Raw genomic sequence first — 10,620 nt, forward strand, 5'->3', positions numbered from 1 at the left:
TATCATAACATCCCTCTTCTTTTGAGGAGTAGGGACCCTTTTTATGATGGCAATTTTGTTTGGGTCCACTTGTATTCCCTCTTGAGATATTGAATGGCCCGGGACAATCCCTACATTCATCAAGAATTCACACTTCTCAGGACGAAGCGATAGGTTGATTTCAATGCACTTCTTTAGGACTTTCCCATGGTTAGAGAGAGCCTCCAGGAAGTCACAGCCATAGGGAGTGAAATCATCCATGTATATCTCCACAGAGTCATGGACTAGCTCAACAAAGATGCTAAGAATCGCCCTTTTAAAAGTGGCAAGGGAATTACATAATCCAAAAGGAAAGACCCTATACGAAAAGGTACCCCAAGGAAAAGTGATTGTAGTTTTATCCTGGTCCTCTGGGATGATATGGATCTAATTGTAACCACTAAGCCCATTCATGAAAGAAAATAACTTCTTCCCTGCAAGACCATCCAAGACTTGATCAATGAAAGGTAGAGGGAAATGGTATTTTTTAGTGGCTTTGTTAGCTTTCTATAGTCAACACAAATCCTCCATTTTCCATTTTTCTTTGGGACCAAGACTAGAGGAGACACCCACCCACTATCTACGATGGGGTAAATGAACCCTGCATCCAACAACTTCTGCAATTATTCCTTTACTATGTCTTTGAGGGCTGGGTTCATCCTCCTCTAAGGTTGGCACATTGGTTTGCATCCTTCCTTGATGTAGATGTGATGAGTACACACTGAAGGATGCACTCCCTTCATTTCTCTATAGCTCCAGGCAAAGGCATCTAAGTGCTCTCTCAGCATGTCACACAACTTCTCTTCTTGATTGGCTGAGAGAGAGGGGTTGATCTTCAAGGTTTTAGATGGACCAAATTCTACCATTTTGACATGTGTAGGACTTGGGTCCACCAAGCATAACTTAGTCCAAGGATTACCCTCAGATTCCTTCACAAGCTCATCAAGAGGCATGGTGTTGGGGGACTAGTTCTGGATGATTTGGTCAATGAGGTCATCTTCATCAGGTTCCCCCCTCCTATAATAACATCTAGGGTACAAATTGGATGGGATGTGGTATGATACACTTCATCTTCCTCCTCTTCCAACCATAGGGGTAAGTCATGCTTGAGGTATGGTTGAGCAGGAGGGTACATTACCAAATTCTTTGACAAATACCCATTCTAAATGGTCATGTTTCTAGCTCTGAAACTTATGGAAGCATCAACAGTGGCTAGCTATTGTCTTCCAGGGATGAGAGGATAGCCATTGAATTTTGTTTTGGGCTAGAGAACTAAGATGTCAACATGATACTCCCAGGAATAAATAGAGACCATTACATCCTCAAAAACTCCCTCGGGAGCCACTATGGACCTATCTGCAAGTTGCAACATTGTTGTGGTCTTTCCCAAAGATCCTTGGAGGTTTAGCTTCAGCATAGTCTCCTTAGTCATCACTTTTATGGCAACCCCAAGATCAATCAAGGTGTGGGGGACAATGATGCCTTCAATGTGCACATCTACCACAAGACTTCCAGGGTCTAGATACTTTGGGAAAATCACTCTTCCAAACATTAGATTAGAAAATTGGAAAATGACATTGATGGTAGAGGTGTCTTTATTTCTCCTCCCAGGACCTTTGAAACATTTATCCTTTATAAGATTTTTGTAGATGGGAACATCCTTGATAGCTTGGATGAGTGGGATTTTAAAACAGAAACTTTTCAATTCTCCCAAAAGTTCAGTATCTTATGGGGTGTGTTGGTTAGAATGGATCAATGTTTTAGGAAAATGAGGTGGATTGGCTTTAGGAGCACTCTCTTCCTTTTCCTCTTCAAGCTCCTCAGGTGGAGATGGAGGTTGGTTAAATGGGAGCACTCTTTTAGACCTAAGGTTGATTTCTTGAATCTCCACAACATATGTGGGGTAAGATTTCTCTCCACTATAGACTTGTTGTGTTGATTTTTGTTCAGGTTCAACTTTCGTTGAGAAGGAATTTGGGGTTGCTTAGGTGGAGTAGGATGAATGAGTTTTGGTTGAGATGGAGGTGGAGACAATAAAGAAGGGGGTTTGTTGAATTGTTGAAGAATCTAGGGAAAATTAGTGTAGTGTGATTCTTCATTACTTGATAACAATTTGTGGAGTATTTTTTCTTTTCCTTATTATCTTATTCTTATTCTTCTTACTATTAGTGCATATGTGTGTACTTCATCAAATTTCCACCAAAACATAAAAACAAGAACACAAGATGTTGGCTCTTTACTAGGGCCAAAACCTCTCTTCTCTTTAGAGGAAAACCCTTTCATGAATTTCTCTTATTGAAGCTTCTATTGATTGATGCCAAACCCTAGAACCCTAACAAATAGATCATCCAAGTACAAGTCAAGTCCTTCCTTCTTTCTGCACCTTATTCCCTCGCACTTCTGCTGACACTTTTTTCTGCGACGCTTTGTTCACTTGCTATGATTCTTGTCTAGAGTTAGACCTTCCTTGAATGAGTCTTCTAGATGAAGTGTTACTCTTCTATCCCTTTCTCAAGTATACCTTTGACCAACCAAGATCCTTCTTGAGTGTATGACTGTTTTGCTATTTTGCTGCCCTAGTTTCTCACATGTGTGGAGAGTACCCTTAGTGTATTAGGGTATTTCTTCCTTTGCTAGAGAGAGGGGTTCCTTCACTTGTCTTGAGAGACCTTGTGAGTCTAGTGTCAAACCCAAACAACACAAAACTATTGACTGTTTTTCATACCTGCATATTTCTCCTCATCTTCCTCGCACGTGTGATTGTTTCTAGCCCTAGAAACAATCCTTTATCTTCACTGTCCTTCGTTCTTACTTCGCTACACCTTGTAGACCTTTTTACCTTAGATTCCTTTGTTCCTTTTGTCCTCTTTCACTTGTGGATTTCAAAGCTCAAGTTATACGTTGTATTTAGAGTGGAAAATCTCTATAAATAGAGGATTATACCTCTATTTAGGCTGAATAGAAGGCAAACTAGTCAACTGTTTGTAGGCCAACTTTGAGGGCAGATTGGAGGCTAATTTGTTGAGCAGACTGTGGATAATTTCCATGGTGGTGTAGCATGCTTGAAGGAGCTTCTTGAAGGTGCCATTGCATAGGAGTAGACTTGAATTTTCTTGTAGTTTTCCCTTTGACTTTAATATATATTTATACATGGTGTAACATGCCCTTAAGGCCTTGAATATTTTCTCTTGACTATTTGACTCACCTATAACACTTTGAAATGTGCTAGAACTAGTTCAATTAGTAAGAAACTCATTGACATATATTAAAATAATATTCATTTTCTTGAATAAGTACAAATATCAAAAGTAAATTTATGAAGACCGAACCTAGTTACACTTTTCTTTAACTCTCTCTCTTAACTAAGGGGGTATTCATACAACATTACAAGGTGTTTAGCTATTATTAATATTGAAGAATTCACATAAGAGAAGATGGATTAGAAATCCATCTGTTATAGCATGATATCCATCAGCATTTTCATAGTGCAAGGCCTTAACTAACAACTCCATCTCTTTACGAGACCATGGGCTACAATGCTGGTGAGACCAATGATTTATAGACAACTTCATCATTGTCTCTCAAGGTACATACCCACCTGGGTGTTCTTGGGTTCCCAGCTGTCAAAGAATATCATTCGTCTTTCCTACTCTTGTCTTGGATGCCCTACACATCCTCAAAGAGTATCAAATGCCAGATGATTACCTAATCCTCCCATTCTTTCTTCCCAAGTGAAGACACAAATGTTGTGTCTATCTAGTGTCTACATTTCCATTTATGGCCTTCATATAGACTTATGATTGTTAGTTCTGGTCTAGTGCATGACCCATGAAATGGAAAACACAATCGTCACTCCTTTGTAATCAGGGGTGATCCAAAGCTTCCTATTGATCAGGGACCTGTTAGAGCTCCCTCTTAACTGGGGACTCTTTCCTTCATCAAAAACTTCTTCTTTATGGGTCCTTCAGCTTCTTGATATCCTCCCTTTCTTGATGTCATGAAGTATTTGTTCGAACTCTTTCTAGGTAGGGCACGATCCATCAATCAGTTTACTCCCTGGTTTGTCATGTCATTGCTTCCTTCGAGAAAAGTGGCTTTCATGTCATATATCAGGTCATCTTGGCTACTCCTTTTTCATCTTTTCCATGCTTTAGAATATTCTTCTCAGGGATGCTTCATTGTACTTGCTTGTTTACATGCTTTGACCTAGTAGCCCATCGTGACTTCATCCTGATATTGCTTCAACATTGATTTTTCTTTTGTTGGATGGCTTCTTTATCATGACATATTTATAGATTATAATCAATTATCTACACCTTTTATATATCCAAGCCCTTTATAAGTGTCAAGGGTCCTTTCTTCCTTTATCAGAGTTGTCTTGCCTTCTTTCGGGAGATATCTTCAAAGAATTTTGTCAGATAGTGATTCTTGGTGATCATGGTGTTCTTCACATGCTTGATCTCTTTCTTCATTTGCTTCTTCTCGGATGGAGAGGTAAACCATATAACGCTTCTTGTGAGATAATTCCTTCATTGCTTTCTTTCCAGACTTGTCAACATTTCTTCTTGCTTCTTAGTCAACAATCTCTCTTCGAGCATGTTCTCATCTTGATTCTCTTTTGATCATCTTAGCTTCATTTTATTTTCCTTGGTGTGGCCCTTCTTGCTTCATCTTAGCTTGCTTACATATCATCCTTTTCTTGAATCCAATGAATGGGATTCCCAATGAGACATCTAGTTTGGTCCATGAACCTTCTTTTGAAGATCCCATTATAGGACCTTAAAGATCCTTGCCTAGCAAATGTTTCTTTACTTTTGATGATGGAGGTCTTCTAAGATTCTTAACCATGATCAATTTTCTTTCATCATGGATGAGGTTTTATACTAGGTATGCTTCTTCTACATGAATATCTTGAGCTATATCTGCCATGCTCCTATATTCTTGTTCGCTTGATGGGCCTTGACCCATGTTCAAAACTAGTCAGCCAAGAAAATCCCTACACTATTGGCCCTTTTAGCATCAGTCCATGGAGCGCAAACCAAAGTCTCACTCGAAGCAGTATGAGGGGATGAAGCAACCAAGTTTCCACACCCTGAGATGGTCGTGATGTCAATTTTATACCTTATTCCCTTACTTCATGCAGATCGATAGGCCGTTAGGGCTTATCGATGTAATTTCTCTCCTATCTTTCAGGGCAATCGCGAAGATACCCGACTGCCCTTCGCACAACCCTAAAAAATGATTCAGGAACTTACATGCCTTTGTAAATATGTAACTGTATAAGTTCCTGAATTATCTTAAGTTTTCACCAACTTTATCATACAATTAAGATTTTATTCACGTAAACATATATTCTTACTTGCATTCAAATAATAGATAGAAACAGATATATTTACGCATCAAATTAGCATTATAATGTAAACCAAGAACTTAACATAATATAATCGCATGCAATAACCAGAGGTAAAATACACAGTAATTTCAGAATACTCCTCTTTATTGATGATTCAGGCTTCCAATATAGACTCTATCCACTCTGCGCACACAGCTGCAGGGGTCCACGCACTCAGCTATGGACTTCTACCCTGGTCCTTTGCGCACTTAGCTGCAAAGCCTTTTCCTATGCTAGGACTCTTGCTCTTAGCTTGTCACAGATTCCTAAATGACTTCAACTTACTTCCCCCTACTAAAAGACTCTTCTAACACAATCCCATGGTCCGCAGACCATGGGTAGATCCTCTACAACCGACATGACTTTTACAAAAGAAGGGTGAAAAACCCTTAGTGAATCTTTACATCTATGTGTTGCGTGACCACAAAATCAGGAGACTTTACCTTCATTATACAAAATTTGGGCTTTCTGCTGCAAAAATTAGGCTTTTAGCACATAAATGGCTCTTAGGGGAACCTGTTCCTAACATGGCCCCAACACAAACATGGTGACTCGCCCTCGAGTCACTCTGCTGAAGCGGATATCTTGTCGCGAAGACCTCCCAACTCGACTTGGACAACTGCTACCTCGATGATGCACTGTGTTGTCACCTGCTTCATGATGAGCCTCATCATTGGGTAATTATATGGGCCTTAATTCACCTCCTAGCTTAGTCAAACCAACTTTTCTCACAACTTATTACATGTTTTTGATTATATTTTATTTATGAGATGAGTTAGAGTGGGATATCATGCCTAGTGGACTAATATGCAATGAATGCAGGTTTGAAGGAGAAAATCAAGGAATTTTGGCAAAGACTAAGTTTGAAACTCGAATGGGACAAGGGAGAGGGATTGTAGTAGGTAAAATCCTCCTCATTTACTTCTCCCCCATTTGAATATTCCTCAATTTATCACACCAGCTTGGAGTGCAAGCATCCAAGTCATGATGATTAGAAGGTAGCTGAGCAAGTGAGAGACAAAGATCTAGTTTATCTCAAGTTTGGGAGATGAGCCTCCCTAATTTTAAGGAAGTCATTGGGGACTTGAGTTGTATAAGTAGAGAACCCTAGAGCCTCATTAGGATTCAAATTTTTGTTGTAAAACTCTAAGTTATTTTCCAGCTCCAGACTTGTGGAAGATTTTGATTTAATTTTATATTTTGGTAATAAGAATGAGTTTTGTTTTGAGCCAGCACTGATTTAACTCATAGGGTTGAATCTATTGGGTTAGGGCCCGACCCTATCATAGCTTCATTGTTAATTTGTGTTTAGAGGTATTTTCATTGCAAGTAGTGTAGATTTGATTGGTTGTTTATTAGTTTGCTTCCATTTGTTCCTTACTTTAGTAGTAGGTTGGAAGGTATAAAAGAAGCACCACAAGGCTATTAGCAGGTGTCTTGGCCTCACTTCTTCCCTCTGGGATCATGATTTGAGGAAGGGACCCTAATGCAACCCGAAAAACACATATTTCTATTTATTTCATAAGCTTTAGAGTTTACTGTATTTAATCTAGCATTTGATCAGTTTTTCAAAGTGGGATTTCATTTCCATCTCTTCTATCTTCATTCTTGCAGTAGATCTCATCCTTGATTCCATTCCTTTCAGCTAGTTTCCTCATGCATAAGGTAGACAGTTAGTTCATTAATTCTGCTTTTCTAGCTTATGAGAATGCTTCTTGTTTACATGAATTTTTGGAAATTATACATGTTTGATGCAGAGAAGGTGCTTTAAGAGAAGATAGAGACCTCATAGCCAGAAATCACTTTCCACTTCATCCACCATAAGCATTCCTTTCTTTCACCATTGCCTTCACTAATTTCATCATTTTACATAGAAATTATTCAAAGCACATTGAGCGAATCCAACCATCTCCTAACCTTGTTGTTGACTTATGAGTGATACTAAGTCTCTTCTCACTCCATTCCACCCATCAACCACCTTCCCTAAGCTTTCCATTACCTCCAATACCCATCGTTTTTCTCACAACTGCATCCTCTAGAAATATAGGGAATCCTGTAGGTTTCTAGTACATCCTGTAGGTTTTCCTGCCGTGGCTTGTTTTGAGGCCAAATTGAGGGAAAACCTCTAGGAAGCTCCCAAAGGTCACCCAAGGGTCTCCCACAGTATACATCCATCTCCTAAACCTTCCAACCATCCTCAAACATCCCTAAACCACCTGCCACATCACCAAAATATATTAGTTTGCATATTTGATTTTGCATGAAAAGAACAAAAAGACAAAACAGAGTTATTTCAATCCCTTTACTTGCACAATAGTGATGTTTGATGATTTTAAATTCCACACTTAGACAGTAGAATTTGGTTCATGTTAATTTAGCATTATTGCAAAGCATAGTTTCTTAGCAGTTAATTAGGAAATGGTGTGATTTAGCATTGAATTTTGGTATTTTTCATTATTGCAATAGATCAACTCTCTCTTATAGTAGACTTCCCTTTATTTAATCAAGAAACCAAGCTTCTTATGAATCCATAGAATTCTGGCTTGAAAAACCCAAGTGGTCTCTTGCCAACTGAACAAGTGACAAATGGCATACCCATCACTTTTACTTGTGTATACAACACTATCACCTCCAAGTTTGTATGAACCTCGGGTTGATAAAGTAAAGCTGATAGCCCAGGAGTTGCAACATTATTGCTACCATACTGGTGCTCATCACTTCATCTCCTCAGCCAACTTCTCTGTCGTTGGCCCTACGCTATCTGACTGAATCTTCTGCTGAGTCTCCTGCAGACTAGCCAGCTTGCCTTCAATAGTTGCCATGATCAAGTAGGCCTTGTCCAACCAAGGCTTCAAGGGAGCCTTCAGCATGACTTCATTTTGCTGAGCTGCATCTACTTGCTCTTTCAACACCTTGGCCTCCTGCAGCTTAGCTAACCTCTGTGTGATGGCAATAGTGCGCGTTGTCACTTTGACTTCGTCGTAGCGCTGCTGCAGCTCCCGCACTTCTGTTTCTAGCCGCTGTATGGTAGGATCTTCTTGCAGGCAGGTGACTACCTCAAGCAATTGCTTAAAGAGCATGGTATAGTCCTTCACTGTGCTCTCTACTGCTACTAATGCATCTTTCATAGTGGTTTCACGCTGTTCTCTGATCTCTGGTGGAGTTGAAGGCTGGGCCTTCAATTACAACTCTGCAATTTTGAGGTTTAGCTCCAGTTGAACATTTTCCAATTCAGTTCATGCATCACGCACTCCAGCAATGAACTTCTAAACCCTCACATATACCAGCTCAGCCTTGGGAATGCCTAGCTTTGGGACAATCCTGCACGCCTCAGCCACGACTGTGGCAATGCGTTGTTTCTTGTCTGTAATGTCTTTTACAAGGTAAAGGGCAAAGTCTCTCTGCACGGTTATCTGGGCGTTGTTGACCTTCTGTTCACTAATCACCTATAATATACACTGTTCATGGGCCTGAAGTTCTATGATCATGCCATTCTGCACAAGATGAAGTGCCTCACTGGGAAGCATGGCCATATTAAGTCCAACTCTCTTGAGGGCGCTGACAGTGGGTCTATCAGATTTAGTCCCTATTATTAGTGCTCCATCCGGAAGCACTATTGCTCAGGGATCCCTTACGCGTAACATTCTTGTGGCTTCTAAGGTGCCAAGTGCCAAATTGGTTGATGCCACATTGGTAGACCCGTATGTATAATACCCAATGCCTACTGTTGCTGCTGCTCAAATTGCTATAGCAGTTCCGCGGTGGCATCCTACACTGTATCACCTATGGCATTTAAGTCCCCCTCTGCTAGGTTGATCAGGTCCAGAGACGTCTTGCTAGCCTTGGAATTATTCTGCAGCCCTACTTTCTCTAGGTCTCTATTGTGCTTGATGCGGAATGGAGTTACTCTGGGTCCGCTCCTCCCTGCTCCATCTGATCATATTCTTCCTCGATCTCCTAGGAAGGCGATTTCTGACTTCAGTCAAAGCCACGCTCCCCTTTGCCAGCCTGTCCACCCGACTGTTGCATGGCATCGTGCTTTTCCTTGGCCTTGTTGTCATCCTCCTTTCTCCTCTTCACAGTCAAATGTTCCATCTTTAGCTTAGCTTCTTCCTTCTTCCGCTGCACAGCGGACTTGCTAGATCTCGCTATCAAGTCCGTTGCATTGCACCAATATTCCAACCAATGGTTGAGGACTACTGCAATTGCATCATCTATGGCCAAGTATGGCAGGTCATGCCACTTCTTCTCAGGGTCCCTCCACACCTGTATTGAGACATGGTGGAAGTTAGCCTTGAATTCCATGTACTCCTACAACTTCTCAAAACTTTGTACGTGTCAGCCGAGGCTTGCGGTTGATGGCCATACGGATGCTCATCTCCATCAAGATCCAAAAGATCTTACTGTCCTTTATATGATGAAGATCCTTCATCACCCACAACGAAGAGAACTTCATTACCTCTGGTAGGTCTGGCACGACCAAAGGAAATTGGCTATCTTCAGGTAGCTCCTATACAACCGGCACTATGGACAACAATAGCCATGCATAGTGAAAAGTCTTATTATGATCTTGTGCCTTGCAGTAGTTCGCAAGGAACTCACTGTAGAGGTAGTGTGCCCAGTTAAATTGAACTCCCTCCACCCACTGTGCCTCTTAAGCTATCACTGGTGCTGACACTTCATTTGTGCGACACTTCCTCATGACCTTCCCTGGCAAGATTTGTGTTGCCACTTTGACCACGGGGTCAGAGATACTCGAAATGGTGTAGCCGCATGGCTTCTTTACGAGCTTGAATTTTTCCTTCATCGCCTCGGCAAGCGCATGCTCTCCAACCTTTCTGCCAAATTCCATGGTTGAATTTTCTCTTATGTATGACAGTGACGTGGTCCTATGGATCAGCATGTCAGTGATGGGTATCGATTCCTCCAGCCATAGACACCCATCATGCACCAAGCATATCAGTTTCTTGATCACTACCATTGTGATAGGTGCACAGTCATAATGTGGCACCCATAATGTGTTTAGTAGGTCTTCCTTGTCCATGCCTTTCAGCCACTTCCTCAGCTCCAAAGCAGTCACTCTAGTATTTTTGTGGAAGACACGGTGCATAAGTTGGTCTGTTGCTAAATGAGGCAAGCGCTCCATGTCAGCTAAGTCCCAGTCCTCCAACTTTTAAAGGGCGACACGCCCAAAGCACGGTCCCTCAAAG

Source organism: Pinus tabuliformis, chromosome 6, assembly GCF_031772625.1.
Source record: "Pinus tabuliformis cultivar Carrire ecotype Pingquan chromosome 6, CPIR1, whole genome shotgun sequence".
Taxonomy (NCBI): Eukaryota; Viridiplantae; Streptophyta; class Pinopsida; order Pinales; family Pinaceae; genus Pinus; species Pinus tabuliformis.